The 18,512-nt window shown below is 45.6% G+C and overlaps 2 long non-coding RNA genes across 2 annotated transcripts; both read right to left on the reverse strand.

Annotated features, from left to right (window-relative positions):
- Positions 1–2,499: 2,499 nt before the first annotated feature.
- LOC137464636 (uncharacterized) lies at positions 2,500–6,212 on the reverse strand. Its single transcript, XR_010994327.1, has 3 exons — positions 6,059–6,212; positions 5,359–5,680; positions 2,500–2,566 (listed from the first exon to the last, which is right to left on the reverse strand). It is a non-coding gene; the product is annotated as an uncharacterized lncRNA (long non-coding RNA).
- A 3,784-nt stretch (positions 6,213–9,996) lies between these two features.
- On the reverse strand, positions 9,997–12,264 carry LOC137465058 (uncharacterized). The gene is made up of 2 exons (XR_010994547.1): positions 11,964–12,264; positions 9,997–10,120 (listed from the first exon to the last, which is right to left on the reverse strand). It is a non-coding gene; the product is annotated as an uncharacterized lncRNA (long non-coding RNA).
- Positions 12,265–18,512: the final 6,248 nt, after the last annotated feature.

Here is an 18,512-nt window from a genome sequence, read left to right on the forward strand (position 1 = left end):
TGTTCACATGAAAATGCCTAGGCTGGGGGATCAGAAAATTCTTTCAGGGTTTGACTCATTCTCTCTTATTTTCTATGCTACTCAGAATTCTCCCCGCTTGGGTCGACTTCTGGGTTAGGGGTCACATCAGCTCCTCTGGACAACTTAGCCCTCAGTCTAGAGAAGCTGTAGACTGTATAGAGGAAGCTTACTAGATTAAATGTGAGGAAAGTGGTCTCTTTAACATCCAGGGGAAACCAAACATTTTCAAAAAGGGACACAACAGATTCAAAGGAGAAGGAAAGGAAAGGCTGGAAAGCTTCATCCCTTGTTTTTCCTCTAATAAACTGGGTGTAGTTTCTAATAAACCCCCAAAACATGCTACTGGAACTGGGACGTAGGGTAAGATGAAGAAACTATAAACCAAATATATCTTGAACAGACTTCAATCCTTTTGTAAACTCCCTATAAATTATTATTACTGAGCCTAGCACAACAGCCGTTCAAACCCATGCCCCTCTACTGTAAAAGCTATGTGTTAGAACAATAGTGGAGCTAGTTTAAGATAAGAAAATTATCCTAGTGACTAGAAAGGTATTAAAACTTCAAACAAGTCTTGGGACTAGAAACACATGAAGGCCCCCACCCCGAGAGACATTGCCACTTCAAGTGACATGGTTACTGACTGCTTTGTGCCACTACACATTAAGCACAACCAAAATGCAATCATTACAGGTTTTTCTTCTTTCTTGGGCTTCACATTGGGTGCCAAAAATGGTTGGTTTAGGGTAAACTTGGGAGAGAACTTTTGAAGTGCTTTTTTTAGAAAGTAGATTTAGTTGGCCCATCCCCCAACCGGTATGGGAAAAAATACTTCTTTAGAGAGAAGTGACAATAAGAGAAGGAGTTAACGATAATGCAACTTCTTTATTGCTAAAATTCAATACTAAATGCTGTAATCTTAGGCTAACTAATCCTATGTTTTTGACAAATAATCATCTACTCAATCCTAACTTGAAGAATCCTCAAAATTTAATCTTCTTTTAAAATCAAAGAGCCCGAGTTCATAGATGTTTCCTTGCTGTAGCAGACAACTGGTGCCAGGACTGCGCTTGCTGCTCGCCAAATTCAGATACTCATTGCGAATGTGCGACAGTTTTTTGTGGAGGTACTGGCACCTGCTCTTCATCTCAGAGTAGCTGGAGCTACCCTATGAAGGAGAAATCAAAAGAAAATTAGGGCACGTCAACATTTCTGCAGAGTTTAGAATTTCATGACCTTTTCTTTAAAATAGCCTTGAGGCAGATTCAGAGGTTACCAAGCCAGGCTAGTCTGGTTTTATTCATGTAAAACAGTAAAAATACTCTCAGTTTGACTTTGGAGGTATTTTTCTCTGTGAGCCGCCATCCTTCTGGGAAGTTTGCAAACTGAGGCTGTTGTATTACAGACCTAAAAACAAACTCTAGACCTAAAGTCTGAAACCACAACAACAACCCCAAGCACAGCAGCTCCTAAAGACGGCAAAACTCATTAATGCTTAAAGCCACCGATAGGAGTCAAACCTTCTTCAATCCCTTCTCCCTCAAATCAACAGGTGTGAGGTTTATCCAGCTCATGATACAAATCCAAGATGAAGTGACAATGAGAATAATAGATGCCACATCCCAACACTGTCACACCAAAGCTTCTGCTCCTCTGGGCCTGAAGATCTGGTTCTCTTTGGAATGACAAAAACTCATTCCACATGGGAATAAACACTTCATACCATCCTGAGATAAATATTTACAAGCAATAAATCTTTAACAAGTTAAAATTCAGTACAAGGACAGAAAACAACATATGCCAGGGATGCATCCCAGGCCAGATGCACCTGACTGCTGTGCAGGATAAGTTTGAAAAGAAAACTACAGATGCCTTTCAACATTTTGAGAGGTTCCCGAGAAGCAGGAGCTTGGACTACTGGCCCCTGCCCAGTGACATTTTCTAGCAAGAGCCCTAGCACAGGCCTCACTCCACTGCTTCCCTGCAGGGCCAGGCTTACCCTCAGCCTTCCACGGAGCATCCCTGGTTGTATCCAGTGTGACCCAGGGCCCTGCCGCGCCTGCTCCAAAGGCCACAGCTGCCCCAGAGCCCCAGAGCTGCAGGAGGCCTGACTGCCCTTGCCAACATCACTGCTCTGACACAAGCTGGCAGCAAGTTCCAGTGTTTTATACCACACACACACACACACACACACACACACACACATACACACACACACACACACACACACACAATTCTCCCTCCCCTCCTGCACTGCAAATACGATGAGGGGATGCAGCACCACTGCTGCAGCTGAGCCTGTGCAACTGCACTGCAGGAAGGGAGGGCCCATCCGGGCCCAACCCACCTCAGTGTTCATCTCTGCTCTGAGCCTTGGAGGCCCAACAAAACCTTCTGAAACTCATCCTTTCAGCACAGGAAAGAGCTTGACACTGCACCCCACTGAGAGGGGCATGAGTTAATTGATATTTTACTTGCCTCAAGTAGTCTGGTTGGTTGCTTGCTGCAGAGCATGTGGAGGCAATGGAAGCATCTTTTCCGTTTCCTGCAGAAAAGAAGAATTTTGACACTTCTCATCAGGAGATATTTAAAAAGCCAAAAGATCCCATTGGAGAGTCTTGAAAAAGTCCTTCAGAGCTTTCTTCTCACAGCAAATTACTCACAAGAACCAATAACATTTAATAATAGGGCAAACACGACCTTCTCCACAGTAGCCAGTCCCAGGGTTTAGAAAGAGGGAATGGCCAGTCTATTCTACAGATTGTGCATTACCGCAGTGTTAGCCCCAGCTCAGCTTTTCTTATTTGAAGGCATGAAGTGGCATCTGCACAGCCATTCAAGTCGTGCAGCAACAGATGCAGCTTCACAAAAGACAACAGCTTGAGAGAGATCAACACTGAGGTTCTAACAAGAAATAAAAAGAAAGCTGAAATTCTTCTTATGCCATTTTTTTATCCCCACTTCCCTTCCAATTCCAGAGGCCCAGTATTTGGATGAGTGTCTGCACTCTTGTGCAGAAAAGCCAATTCCATTCTATAGGGCTTACTGGCACTAAGGCTCCAACAACCTGCAGCCAAAACTGAGTACTCCTCAATAACAAGGCAAGATGGGGTTGGAAACAGCCCTGCACTTGTGAATTGCCCTTTGCCTCTTTTCAAAAGCATTCAGGAAGAATTGCACACAAAATCTCAAAGCCCTCTTTCCAAAGAAAGGTTGAAGAATTATGGTCATAATAAAAAGAGCTGCCATAAGGAAAAGTCAGCTGAAACAGGAAGGAGCACTCAGGATGTTGGTAATCTCTCTCTGCTTTCCATTTGAGGTTTTGAGGCAAGCATCAAAAAACCATATGATCCTTTATATTCCTTATTATCTTCCATTGCCATTGCTTACACAAAAAGTTCTGTTAAAACTCAGCCATTCTTGCCAATCTTTAAGCTCTTTAAGCTTTAATTCTTGAGGAAACAGCTGTTGTGTCATGTTCCATTTGGTTTAGTTGATTTTAGCATTAAAATTGTTACATGATATAGCAGAATATAAAAAGAAGTGCAAAAGTGGTAATAAAACTGGGCATAAATACCAATAGTCACAGTATGTTCAATACAACTTGGAAGAAGAGGTTTGCTGTGAGCATCTGATTTCTAAAAGTGCTTTTGATCTTATAGCTCCATCCACATGAAAGCTTCAGCCTAAGCCCCAGCTAAAAGCACAGAACAAATTTTTCTTGCACCAGCTGGGCAGAATTTTGTAACTGGCTCTTGAAGAAAGCTGCTCATGTGTTTATAGACTCCAGCAGAAATCCTTCCAAAGCCTTCCCAAGGTTTGGAGGTACCATGTGTATGTCCAGAAGAAATGTGGAGAGACCATGTCAAAGCACCTGTCTCTACAAGCACACCACCACTTGCAAGAGATATCTGCACACTCTAAATATGCCTCCAGGCTAAACCCAACTTCTACTTTGCATGGTCAACCTCCAAAAGAGACCACACACAGATTTAACTATCACACACAAAATTACTATCTGTGTCCCTATCATCAGAAATCAGGTGTTCTTTATGCATTTCTGTTTAGCTTCTCCATGTTGTTTTCAGTCTGCAACACTTCCACAGCTTTTGAAGAAAGAAATGCTAGGATGCTAGCTAGGATGGAGGGGAACTCACAGCCCAGTTCAAAGAAGAACTCCAGGAAAACACAGCCCAGTTTCGTAGTATTTGGAGTTTCATGAAAAGGCTGAGTTCAATGAACAACCATGGAATCACTGATATTTGACTGTCATGTTTCAGTAAACCAGTCTGCAATAAATGTGTGACAGGTTTCTGTCTTCAGCATGCAGTCTTGAAAATCTGCTGATGGAAACAGTGGTGTCTCAGTCAACTGCCATTTTACTAGAAATCAGATGGAAAGAAAAAATCCATTCTCTGTGGCTTTCTAGTGGCTGGCTCTTCCTTCTTAATCAGCTTTTCTCAACAGCAATCTATTTCACATTTCTTTGTTCTTGATTGGTTTTATACTACTTAGAGGGAGAATTGCTAAAAATCAATAGTTTTAGACAAGGTTCAAGCAGCACAGGTTCTGGGCTTTACTGCTGTTGTCTTTTAAACCCAGAGTTACAATGTAATGTAATGGCAGAAAAAAAAAAAAGGTCTTGATTTTTCATTACCATATAGCAGGGATAATAGTAGACCAGTAATGTAGAGCAGTGCCTTCATGTATCCAGTGCCCATTTTCAAAGCTCCCTTTTCACAAGGTGCAAGAGCACAATTAACTCTTTCAGAACACTGTCAAAGAAGGATGTTCCCATAAGACAAGCCACCACAAGAGGAATTTGAGAGAAGCACAGATGGCATGAAGAAAATCACTAAGCCTTGGCCTAACAGAGGTGAATGTTTAGAATTAGGATACCAGAAAAAAACTCCACTGTAGAGACTGTGGGTAAGGAAAATCACTGCTTACATGGCTTCTAGCCCAAGACATGGGAACAGCTGTGACCACCCTGTGAATACTTCAATCTTGGACAGTATAAAGGTTGTACCTCCAGAGCGACTTGGGGACCCCCACCACTGAGAAGACCAAGGGTGAAGAAGGACCAGCTGGACATCAGAGAGTCCATGTGGTGATGATAACTTGCTGCTTACTGTGTCTCTCTTCCCCTCACCCTGCCTCTCTTCTCTTATTTCTTTCTATCTCCCTAGTTTGCATTTACTGTTAAATAACATTTTTGCTATTGACTGTGGAAAAGGGTGGCATTTCACCTAAATTCAGGCAGAAGCTTCCCTTAATAACCAAATCTTTACACCACTGTTATCCACACAGGAATCAGGAAAACCAGCACATTAATACCTTCATCAAAATCCAAGGGACAAAACTCCTGCAACCTCCCTAATTCGTTTTTCTTCCCATTTGAATTGGGGATCTCCTTCTGCACACTGGCAGGCTCTGGGATGCTGGAACTCTGAAATTTCTCTGTTTGTTGCACCACAGGGGTGCAGGGGGAAATGGAGCCGACACTTGGAGGTGTGACCATAGTGAAGAGGGATATGGAAGGCAGAAGCAAGGAAGAAAAGTGGCCACCAGTTGCTGCCTGGACATGACTGCGCTGGTGACCAATTCTCCTCTTCTTGCTCATCAAAGGACTGGTAAAGTCAGAAGCCAGAGGCCGTTTCTGCAAAAATAACAACATAATTCATTCATTAACCTATGATCAGGATCAGCTTTTGCTCCCATTCTGAAAAAGCAGCATTTCTGAACGGGCCAAGATTGAAAACACATATTTCTTAACTAAAAAGAGCATTCAAATCAGGAAGTACTGCAGGTAAATACAGGCTCTATCTCATTCCTACTTTCTCATCTTAGCACTTAGCAAGTCCTACTTCAAGTCTGTAGCTAAAATGCTTTGGGAGAAAGACACTCCCTTCAGGAGCTCCATCAAAAGCTTTCCTAGAAGTGAACATCCTGTACATTCACATCACAGCTTTTACACCACCAGCAAGTCTGCTGAAACTTAATACAGAGTACAGAATGTTAAAAATGCACAAAATACCTGAGCAGGTCTTGCTGGAGCACCTCTCTCAGAAGGCCCTGGAGATGTTACTTGGCTGCTGCTGGTGGGGTTCTGAGATAGAGCTGTTTTTCTGTAAGGATGGTTCAATACTTCAAGTTACAAGGCCGAAATATCAACTGCCATAGTCCTTTCCTTGCAGACCTTCAGTGCCAGGACTCAAGGAAACAGCATGAGGCTGAGTTGAGGGAGCTTTAGGCAGGATATCAGGAAAACATTCGTGCCCCAGAGGGTGCTTGAGCACTGGAACAGACTCCCCAGGCCAGTGGCCACTGCAGCAAGGCCTCAGGAAGTGTTTGGACAGCACTCTTGGGCACCTGGTGTGATTCTTGTGGTGTCCTGTGCAGGGCCAGGGTCCTGGCAGGTCCCTGCTATCTCAGCATATTCTAAGAACCTAGGCTTCATTTCCCAGGGCTTTCTTCTGAAAAGGCTCTTTTCCTTTCCCAAAAGACTGGACTTACCTAGAAAGTATTGACTTCAAATTCACTCGATCAGTTTTACTGTAGCTGGGCCAATCCATCTGAAGGGCTTGAAACATGTTCCTTCAGACTGAAGGAATTATTCTTTGCATTCAGGTCGGCAACCTACAGGCAGACATTTCGGAAAACAAATGTTCATTACACCTCTATGCAAACTACAGAAATCTAAATGGGCTACTTCAGTTGGGATGGCAAAACATGGCTCTCATTATATTGTGAATGTCTTCAGGGTGAAAAATCCCTGCCACTGCCCTGGGCAAACACAGCAACAAACTTCACAGGTTCAGGGAATCAGTTCCTTAAAGCCACTGTAGGATCAACTGAAAGTGTATCCATGTTGAATTTGAGTCCTTTGACTAGGTTCCAAAATGCTTTTCCCTAGCTAAAGAGGAAATATTCCTATTTGATATATTAATGCTTGCATTATTCAGCAAAAGCCTATGTGGATGGGGAATATTTAGAAAGAAGGAAGGATCTACTGCATCTTTCAATGGGTGCGCATTGTATGAGAGCCTATGAGAATGAAATCCCAGTGGAACTTAACTCAAAGGAGTAATGGAAAAGTCTCTAATTGAAACAGGTGAGGAAGCAGTAAAATGATGAACAGCAGAATAGCATGATGGAATAGGTGCTGGCACAAACTCCATGATTTCACCTCCTGAATGATTTTGCCAAGGGAATCCTTGTCCTTTTGCCTGACTCCATCTCTCTGCAGCTGAGCAAGTAACTCTGGCTCCTTGTAATCTCTCAGAGCAAGTAAATGTATCACCCTGTCCCTGTAGGGTCGGCCGCAAACAGCAGCGCAGCCGCTCCAGTCAATGTCTGCAAGTCTCACTGGCATCATCCTCTTCTTCTCAGGCACAGGACCTGAATTGCTTTGCTGGGCTCCTCTGACCTCTGCTTTTCCTCCTAAAGTGAGGGAAAATCAGAAACAAATAGTTCAAATTGGAGGTTTGGAGAAGGCAAGGAAGTTGATTCAAAAGGATGTACCAAGACTTTTGAGCCTCTATTTGTTCGGCATTTACAGATCTCCAAGAATCCAAACAGTAAAGCATTAAAAAGAAACAGTCATTAAAAGCTGGTAAAGGAGTGATACTGGATGGGAAGTTTTTATGAAAAATTATTTTTATGCATGATGCTTTTATATGATTTCCCCAGTTTGTAAGCTGAAGCACTGAGCTATTTCTAGAATGACACGGACATTTGGATTAAGTGCACCCTCAGCAAGTTTGCCAAACCCAGAGGCATGGGGTTCCATCCAGAAGGACCAGGAAGTGGGGCCCTTGCAACCTCATCAGATTCAACAAGGACAAGTGCAAAGTGCTGCATCTTTGGGGTTGGGGCATTCCCTGGCACCAAGACAGGCTTGGGGATGAAGGTGGGGAGGACTTGGAGGTGCCGGTGGATGGGAGGTTGGATATGTCTAAAAAACCATACAGATATCCAGTAAAAAATGAAGCATATCTAAAAGTGGTCCATCACTTTAATACCCTTTGCACTTGGATCGTGTGACTCCTTTTCTGCTTGGGTCCTGCACTCTCTGCTCATCTCTTTGGCTTTGCTCATGGCAAGCATTTTATTGAAATCCAAAGGATGGAGTTTTTTCAATCTGTCTAACTCTGTTTTCTCACCTTTGGAGCTGGGAGTCTTCCCCTGCACCCTGACAGGCACTGGGATTCCAGATGGTGTCCGAATTTTATCTTTCTCTTGTAGCTCATGGGTGAAGGTGGAAATGGAGCTGACACTTGGAGACAAGTTCAAAGTTGAGCAGGATGTGGAAGGCAGGTCCAGGGAAGAAGGAGAGTGGCCACCAGCTGCTGGCTGGATATTACTGGGCTCTTGGTCAATCCTCTGCTTCTTGGTCATCACAGGATTGATAAATGCAGAAGCCAGAGGCTGCTTCTGCAAAGATGATCCCAATTAGTTTTGCTCTGAAAAAGCAGCATTTCTGACCAGGCGATGGTTGAACACACACATTTCTTACCTAAAACGGCCTGTCATACAAGGAGGTGCTGCAGCTAAATATGTTCGCTATTTCATTCCTACTTTCTCACCTGAGTATTCAGCAAGTCCTCCTCCAACTCTGTAGCTAAATGGCTTTGGGAGAAAGACATTCCCTTCAGCATCTCTATCAAAGGCTTGCCCAAAATGAGGAGCTCAGGTTGGCTTTACTTTGCTTCCTATTTCTGCTTAGACACACCAGGAACACACTCAACTCTTGCTGTCACACACCCACACGATTCACTAAAGCAGCCCCAAGAAGCCGCCGGTGCGGTGCTGATCACAGCGTGTCCAGTGCAGAGATGACAACAACAGAGAGAAGCCCCAGTCTGGCTGCAGGTCTCATTCCTGCTGTTCTCCAGAGGAAACCCTGGGTCACAGCCTCTTCCCTACCAAGCACATGCTGCTCCCACCCGTGCACATCAGCAGCTCAGAGCAGGACTGCCGGACACGGTTCTGTGCCAGCCTCCTGACAGAAATGCTGTGGGCATGGAGGTAGGACATAAGAGGATACTGGGCACTGCAGCATTTCCTGCTCTGGCTGGAAAAAGAGCTAGGGAACACCAGAGCTGTGTCTTCCCTTCTCTGTTTAAGGAGAATTCTTTAAGGTATAGAAAATATACCTTTCATGCAGTGTTTTCCAAGATTCTTTCAAACCTTTTTCCTTACCCTCTTGTACTGGCCATCTCTTGATTTTAAGCCTGACAAGTCCAAGGTATTCCCTGATGATTCAGAGTCCCCTCCTCACACATGGGATAGCCTGAATCAAATTGGGAGCCCAAGTGCTGTTTAGGACAGAAAAACCAAGTTTCCTACAAATGCCTCAGTACTGGAATTTGTCCTTAAGCTGGACATCCCTAAGATTTCTCTTCAAACAGTAGCACTGGCATTACCGTGCATGATTTACATACAAGAGCTGCCATATTGTCAAGAACCCTGCACAGACACAGCTAGGTACCAAAAACATGTCCACATCTTGTCCTTAGCAGAGTTTTCTATGCACCATAAGAAAGAAGTCATGTGTGCAAGCTTGTTGCAGGCTTTGACACTGTAAGAATCTTGAAAAATATACAGGAATCCCATTAGAAGTGCACACTTCTGGTTTATATGATACAAAGACAACACTACTGCTTCATATCACAGCTTGGACACCAAGAGCAAGTGGGATAAAACATCATCTAGGGTAGAGAATGTTTGAAAATTCACAAAACACCTGAGCCATTCTCGGTGGAGTATTTCTTTCAGAAGGTCCCACCAGAGACGGTGACTGGCTGGTGCTGGTGGCATTTGGAGATGGAGCTGTTTTTCTGTAAGGATGGTCCAACATTTCAGGTTACAAGGCAAAAATATCAGCAGTCATCGCTCTTTCCTCACAGCAAAAACAGACCTTCATTTCCCAGAGGGTTTTTTGAAATGGCTGTTGTCCTGACTGAACTTACAGAAAAAGGGTCACCTCCAATGTGTTTCTATCTCTTTCACTGTAGCCAGGCCAATCAACCTGAATGTCTTTGAAGAAATGTTCCTTCAGACTGAAAGAATTCTCATTTGCATCCAGGCTGGCTACCTACGGGCAGACATTTAAAACATCAATATTCGTTACACCTAAAGGCAGACTACAGATGTAAAACTGGTAGTGCAAAGCTAAAGCAAAGCTGAAAAGAAAATCATGCACCAGTTTTCCAGGACTTTTTTTGATGTGAAGAACAAAGCAGCTGTCATGTAAGAGGCAACAAGATTAAACAGGTGTGGTCCATTTGGGCTGTAGAAATTTGGATGTGAGTAAATGCCAAAGTGCTGCAAGCATGGAAGAAATGGACGTTAGGAAAGCCTCTCCCTGGACCAGGGATCCAGGTTTTTTGGTCTTTAACGCAGCTTTGAGAATCAAGGCACACTATGCCAGAACTCTCAGTCTTCACCATTTGAAATACATGGAGAGGCCAGGTTTTTCCTTTCTGTTTTCCTTTTCTTTTGAGTAGAACCTGAAGAACATCATCTCCATGAGCTAGTCCATATTTTTCCACCCTCAGGAGGACACCTGCTGCCCTCTTGTTTCACCCAGCTACATTGCCATGGCAGAGCACAGCCTGGACCTGTAACAGGGCATGTTTTCATCATCCCATGAAGCACCACAGGATGCTGGCATTTGTCTCTGCAAACAGAACTGCTTTTCTTTCTCAAGTGTATGGTCAGAGGAAACTACAGCTTCCTATGGAACTCTTACAGGAGATAGCCTACCTAGAGCTACTTCAACAGCTTAAAAGTAACAAAGATACCCAGAATCAAGAATTCACTTCTCAAAAGCAGAACTAAGGCTGTGTTGGAAGAGAAGGAAGGCTGTGAGTATAAGAGCTCAGCAAGTTCTCCCTACTGGTTTTTCATGTATAGCAAAAAACAACACCACCTCCCCATGAAGTTAAGAAAAATGTGAATAACCATTTTCAGGATGTAGTGCTGTTCACAAAGCCCTTTCAGAATGCAAACCAGTATCTTGAGGCAGTTCACACTGCAAACAAGAAACTACTCCTTCAAAATCTCCTTAAACATTAACAAGAAGAAACAGAAAGGAGAATTTTCTTTCATCTCTTGCCCTCTAAGGAGCTGAGCTTTGAAATCTTATCATTGCTTTTTTCCTAGCTAAAAAGGAAATATTGCTACTTGATATGTTAATGCTTGCATAATTCAGCAACAGCCTACACTGACGGGGACTATTGAACAAGGAAGGAAACAGCCACTGCATCCTTCAGTCAATGTGAATCGTATGAATGGCTGTAATAAAGAAATACCAGTGGCACTAAAAGGACAACTGGAAAATTATGAGAAATAATAGATGCCAAGGAAGTTGAAGACTCAATCCACACAAGAGCAAAGAAACTCTGTGCTCAAAGTTGGGCCACCACCTTTATCATGTAGGATTTGCCTGGAACACCCTTCCCTGGAAGGCAACCCCCGCAGACCCCAGTAGAAGCAAATACCATTGAGTGGCCACCAAGTCCGTTCAAATGAAATACTGCCCTGTGCAGCTCCCAAAATTGTCTCCTCTGAAACTTGTCCCAGGGTATTTTAAGGACCTCAGCTAAGTGTTTCACCCAGTTGAGAGTTTCACCCTGTGAAGTTACTTCATGAAGCAGTTTAACAGTGCAAGGAAAAGAGGGAGGGTTAAAATAAGGCATGAGAAGCAACAACATTACAAAGAATTTATCACTGCCAGCTATTCTAGAAAAACAACAACAAGTTTTGAGGATTTCTTTCTTTTTGTCACATGGACTTGCAGTTGGGTGGAAACTGGGTAAAATTGATGGGAAAATGTAAACAAGGAGCATTTCCTAAGCCTCTCATTAGATTCTAATTGAAACCTGAAGTAAGACCACTAAGAGTTAGCATTGCAGGCAGCAGCTCCAGGATCTCACCTCCTGAAGGATCTTTCCAAGGGATTCCTTGTCCTTTTCCACAACTCCCTCTCTCTCTAAGCAGACAAGTAGCTCTGACTTCTTGTAATTCTTCAGAGCCAGTAAATGAATCACCCTGTCTCTGATGGGTCGTTGAGAAACAGTACTGAAAGGTCTCCGAAAGAATTTTGCAGGGTTCGTGGGCATCGTTCTCTTTCTCTCAGGCACAAGATCTGGAGAGCTGTGTGGGGCTCTCCTGAGCTCTGGGATTTTCACTTCAGTAAAGAAAAAACAGAAAACGAATTGTCAAATGAGGAGTGGGAGGAAGCAAGGTAGTTGACTCAAAAGGATGTACCGACACTGTTGAAACTCTATTTGTTCAGAATTTATAGATCCGTACGAATCCAGACAGTAAAGCATTAGGAAGAAACAGTCATTAAAAATACCATTTAAAGGAGTGATACTGGAGGGGAGGTATTTATGAAAAACTCTTTATATGCATGGTGGTTTTCATATGATTTCTCCAGTTTGTAAGCTCAAACACTGATCTATGTCAAGAATGATATGGACAGTGGGATTCAATGCACCTTTTTCAAGTTTGACAACACCAGAGGCCTGGGATGTCATCCAGAGGGACATGGAGAGCCTTGGCAAGTAGGGCCCTGGGAACCTCATCAGATTCAACAAGGCCAAGTGCAAAGTGCTGCATCTTTGGGGTTGGGACATGCCCTGTCCCTACTGGGCATGGATGCTGCGATGGGATGGGCAGGCTGGGATGAAGGTGGGGAGGACTTGGGGGTGCTGGTGGATGAGAGACTGGGCATGAGCTGGCAACGTGTGCTGGCAGCCCAGAAAGGCAACCATGTCGTGGGCTGCATCAGGTGAAGCGTGGCCAGCAGGTCAAGGGAGGGGATATGACGCAGCAGGCACTGTTTTGAAACCAGGAACTCCTGCTTAGTGGCTGATGGAGACTTCATGCTTATTGGTGAGAAATCCGGGAGCTTTGTCTCTGCCATCACACACATGGAGACTAACCTTTTTTTAATTGCTCCTTCAGTCTTTCAATGTAGGTCAACTTTTTAATGCCTTTCTCCACTTCCTGTTCCTTGGACCATGCCTCTCTGATATTTGTCTGCAAAGCTAATTGCACAAACATCACACACTTCAATTATTTAGAACACTGTAAACATGCCAGTTTTTGAGTGAAGACACTACTAATGTTTGAGAAGTTCAATCCAATGTAGATAGAGAAACTTCCCACAGCATTCAAACAAAACACCTCCTAAAACCATACCCCTGAATGACTTCTAAAGAAAATTACCAGAAACCATAACCAAGCATTAAGATGAAAATTAGGTAAGAGTTCTTCACTAAGACGGTGATCAGGAATTGGGACAGGCTGCCCATAAGGCTGCTCATGGTACCAAGTCCACCAGAGCTCAGAAAACATTTGGACAAGTTCCAGAGGCACCTGGTGGGATTCTTGGGGACAGAGCTGCACTTGCATATCCTTATGGATCCCTTCACACTCTGATTATGATTCTCTGATTCTGTGACAAAGCCCAGTCCCCAACTGGGACTGCATGGAGCATGTAGCAAAGGCACCCTGTACCCTAACAGCAACCAGATCTGTCTCACCTGAGTTTCTCTGTGCCAGCCTAAAGCCAAAGTGGACCAAGTTCCACAACTGTCTCACTACTGCCAGTCCTCACACCCCAGTTACTGAGTGTTGAACATTCCCTTAGGATCTGTGTAGACCACCACCAAGAATCACACCAATCATCATCCGCATGTGAAACAGAATGTCCCCAGTGAGAAATCTGAAGTTTAGCTTTGTCTCTCCAGAAAGCCACCATGATGCTAGTTTAAAATGCTCTGCACTAGGCTAAGGCAGGGCAAGAGCTGCACTTGCAGTGGCAGGGAAGTCCCTGCAGGCAGATGACTGCAGCCACAGCCAGGTGAGAGCCTGCTTTTCTCAGGGCAGCTGGCTGTACCTGGCTCAGCTCACTGCTGCAGGCAGCACCACTGAGTGCCTGTAAGGGGAATGCGCACCTTGAGTCTGCCTGGAGCCAGGCTCCTTGGGGAAACAGCACTGAGAACAGATTAATAACAAATGACATTACCCAAGCACGTTGTGCTTTGTGGGAAATGATGGAATCCGTGGGGAAGATGACATCAGTATCTTCCTTTCCATTTCCTTGAAAAGAACCCAACACAGTGTTGTGGCAACACTCACTTATTAACGACCAAGACAAAAAATTAAATCAAGCAAAGTTTCCCATGCTGACCTTATGAAATTCTCTATGCAACTTCCTCAAGGTCATTTTCTTTCAATTTCCCAATTAAATTTAAAGGATAATGACAGTGCCTGGATACTCCAAAATCAAAACCTTAGCTACCAAGGCAGTGAATTTAGGTGCATGGAGTGGTCCAAACCTTGACCTCAATGCTCCAAATTGCATCCCATCAAGCAGTATGGGAACAAGGAAGGACTGGCAGGCTTTCTCAGGGGAAAACAAACCAGTGGCTACATGCAGTGACTAGAGACTGCAAGGTTGACCTGAGGGCATACCACCTCCAGCTGAGATCTCTGAACACAAGAGATCCCCTGTCCCGAGAATATGCTGCAAAATTGAATTACCAAGTTGAAAGTCTTACAGATACTGAGCAAAATGTGAAAGGCAATCATACCTCCAAGTGGATTATACAACTGGACATTCTGTGCACTTCCATTGTGCAATGCCTCGCTGGCATTTGGCTAAAAGGAAAAAGATATTTTCTGTAAAAACTTCAGCCTGCTCTCCATCACTGCTGATTAAATAGGCCCTTCACTTTAAACAAGAGCTGTATTTGCAAAGGCTTGCTGTCACATCACTAAAAAGGGCTGCTTTGACACAGTTCTTCCTCTGCAGGCAGCCGGCTACAAAACTGCCCTGAGAGAGCAACCCTCACTTAGCCTCTAACGCAGCCAAGCATTCAAGTAGCAAGTCATCCTTTCCCAACTGCTGGAAGTTATAGGCACAGGCTTCCCTTGAAATCAAGTGCCTGAGTACAACTGAACTGGCCAGTGTTCAGCTAACAATCCAGGTGAGAGTGGTTGACAAAAATATAAGAATTTTGGACATGACCTGATGCTGGGATTTATTTGGTACTAAGGAAGCACATCCTGGAGTCAGCTCCAAGAAGAATTTCACCTGCATAAGGTGAATTTTGACTCTCAACAGGCATGAGAACCCTTTCTCTTGTCCTCAGCTCTAGATGCAATTCTTTGCAGGTGTGAAATGGAAGCAGTTTATCCTAGGTTAATCAGATATTACAAAATTTGGGTTGCTTGGCTGATCTCATCTTTTAGTTCAGAATGTATCGCATTCCGCTGGAGGTTAAAATGTTCATCAGCCTAAGTACATTTTTTAATGAAAACAACTACTGCCATCCAACTGCTTCATTCCGTAGCCAAAATCGCCTGAGAAAAAAATGTAAAAAGCTATGATAAATGGACTGAAAGATGTGCACTAATTACCATGAGAAGGGAGACATCAATACCGAAGATAGAATATTACTTAATTGAAGAAATGATGTAATTTAGAACCAATGAAGATTCATGTCTTTGTTTGCTAAAAATGCTAAAATTTCTTTGTTTGGAAAAGCTTTGAAAATGGTGTGCATGTAGCTGGAGCTCTCCACTATGCATCACAGCTGAGAATAAAGAAATGGCTACTCCTAATATTAAAAAATACTGTTAGAGCGTTTCCTTTCTCCTGACATGTTCGGTGAGTGCAGGGCAAACACGGAACAATGAGAAATCTATGCATTTTGACCAAGAGCCATGCCCAGAGCATGAATTTCCTGAGTGTCCCAGCATGGAGAATATCTGATTTTCACTGGCACCTCCTCAATGGCATCCCTGAGAACCACTTCCATCAGAGAACTTCCCACTTCCACTGGCACCTCCTCCGTGTCATCCCTGTGAGTCACTTCCACCGGGGCATCTGCCTCAAAGGGGCCCTTGGAGCAGCAATGGGGCCCCAGCCCTGCCCGACAGGTCCCACGGGGTCAGCAGCACCTGACACCAACACCACGGCCAAGCCCCCACCCGCTGGCAACCTGCAGAGCCTGACAGCTGCCCCTCACCTGTTGGTCCTGGGACCCCTGGGTCACCCTGACGGGCATTGCAGTGCTGTTGGGGGCCCTGCGGGACGCAGTGCGGACTGGGGCCCTGCGGAACGCTCTGGATCGTGCCCAGGCCCGCAGCTCCGCCATCCCGCTCTACCTCGGGTGCTCTGGCTCCCACACAGCCACTGATCCTGCTGAAAAATCTGCAAAATGCAAAATATTTGTTAGGAAAATGTGTTCTTTGATGTTTCTCCTTTGTGGCTTTCAAGGCTCATCAACAAGGAGGGAGATTATTCCCATGAAACAAGAAGTAGCCAACAAGCTCTAAGTGATGGCCAGGCCTTTGAAAGGCAGGTTGCTTCTTGGCTGAATTGCCTTGTGGAGGTGTAGGGCTTGACAGGCTTCAGTTTCCTCAGACACAGGCTTGGGAAGAAGGATGTACCGCTGATGGTGGACACAAAGAATGGAGAATTTATGGGCACAAGGACATCTGGCAGAATCCCCAAGGAAAGGAACAAACTGATAAAGCCAATGCAGAAACTGTGCTGAATCACCTCCTGCGAGGTAAAAGGCCATTCCAGCAGGGGCAGTGCCTCTGTGCTCTCTCTGAAGCCCCCTGGCTTCACCTTTTCCCCGACGATGGGAACTTCTGGACCCTGTGAGGACTTGGCTGAACCAGAGGATGGATGCCATCCAAAGGGAGCAGTGGTGGATGGCAAGGAGCACAGAGTGCCATCCTGTATGTTCTGTGTGTGTGTGGGCCAGACCAGGAGGTCATGATCCAGAGTCTGCAGGGCTTCCTGGAGGAACACACAGTGCCACTGGTCCAGGGCACCATCGACATCATTGTGAGACACTGCAGCTCCGGGGCCCAGAGGCTGCTGCACTCTCACGATGCCGCAGATGAGGATGACAGCCCAGCAGCCAGCAGCTGCTCCAACAGCTCCAGTTCCATCTTCTCCAGTTCCCTCAGCCTCTTCAGACCCAACAGCCACAGTTCCCCCAGCTTCTTCAGCCCAAACAACCCCAACTCCTCCAGCCCTAACAGCCCCAGCTCCAGCTCTTGGACTCTACCCAGCAGCCCTCAAGTCCCCACAGAGGAAGAAGAGGAAGCTGCCAGAATGGAGGCCACCCCCAGCAGGGGTCAAAGCCATCCCCCAGTTGTGCCGGTGTCCCCAGAGCAGGACCAGCCCCAGGATGAGGCGGGTGCCTCTGGTCCCTCTGTCCAGAGCACCAGCCCCAGACCCTCTGGGCACCCAAGGCAGGCACTGCTTGCCTGGGCGGCCCCGGCGGTCCCTAAAGAGAAAGGCCTTGGACTCTCCCCACCCCTGCAAGAGGCCCCCCCGCCAGTAGAACTTGCAAGGCTCTTAAACTCCTTATTTAAGAAAAAAGAAATAAATTGTTGTTATTTCCCCCACACAGTCTCTGGGATCTGCTTCCTCAGCCTTCCCCTTGTGCCCCACCGTGGGTGGCACCCATGTCCTGTGGGGCACCAGCCTTGGGCCCAGGGCTATATGGGCAGCACCTTTTCCCACAGGAAATCCAAGGCTCCAATCTCTCTGTATCTCTCTGCATGGCATCTTGTCCCTCAAGAGAGTCAACAGCCCCTCCCAGTTTGAGATCAGCAGCAGCCTTGAATTGGGGCATTTAACTGCAGCATCCCAATCTTTGAAAAGTCCCCACCTTCTCCTCCAGTCGAGCTTCCAGCTGTCACTCACTTGGTCAAGTCCCATGAGGTGTCCCATAACAACACAGGGAGGCCCACAAGATCCTGCTGGCAGCCTGGCTGCCCTGATTCAGACACATTTTCCTTTATTCCCACACTTCTGTAGCTTGAACAATAGGAAGGGGCCCTTGTTTGGTCAGCAGTGAAGTGTCAGACTGCACCTTGCTGGCACGGTGCCCTTCCCAGCTTCAGGATTCAGGTGGGGAGGACAACTCAGCAAAGGCAGGAGGAGAAAAGTCGAGCTGCACCCCTGGGTACCATTTGTGTATTTGCAGATTTCCTTTCTTCAGGGGCCCACATGCTGCCCTTGTCACCTCAGGAGTGCTGCCAGCATGGAGGCCTGGCCTTGTCATTGTGCAGATGAAAGAACTGCTGCTGAAACAAAAGGTAGAGAGAATCCTTTCCTGGGTTTGGAGCCCCCCTAGACAGGACCCATTCTACTGAGCAAGCAAGGCTGAACAGTCCCAGAGCCCTAAACATAGGTGCAGTGTCCTTGTGCCCATCCCCCTCGATCCAGCAGGGCTGCAGAGAGGACAAACTCTGACCTCTAAACCAAAAGGGACAAAACCTTGTACAGAGCCTGGCCTGAAAGGCCTGGATGGGATGGCCTCTCCCAGGGAGAGAGACAAGAGGCCCTGTGAATAGACACCAGGCCTGACCCCAGGAAACCATGGCAAGGTGTCAGGAAGCAGGGATTAGAGACAGGGCCAAGGACATGTGATGCAGGTGGC

Source organism: Anomalospiza imberbis, chromosome Z, assembly GCF_031753505.1.
Source record: "Anomalospiza imberbis isolate Cuckoo-Finch-1a 21T00152 chromosome Z, ASM3175350v1, whole genome shotgun sequence".
Taxonomy (NCBI): domain Eukaryota; kingdom Metazoa; phylum Chordata; class Aves; order Passeriformes; family Viduidae; genus Anomalospiza; species Anomalospiza imberbis.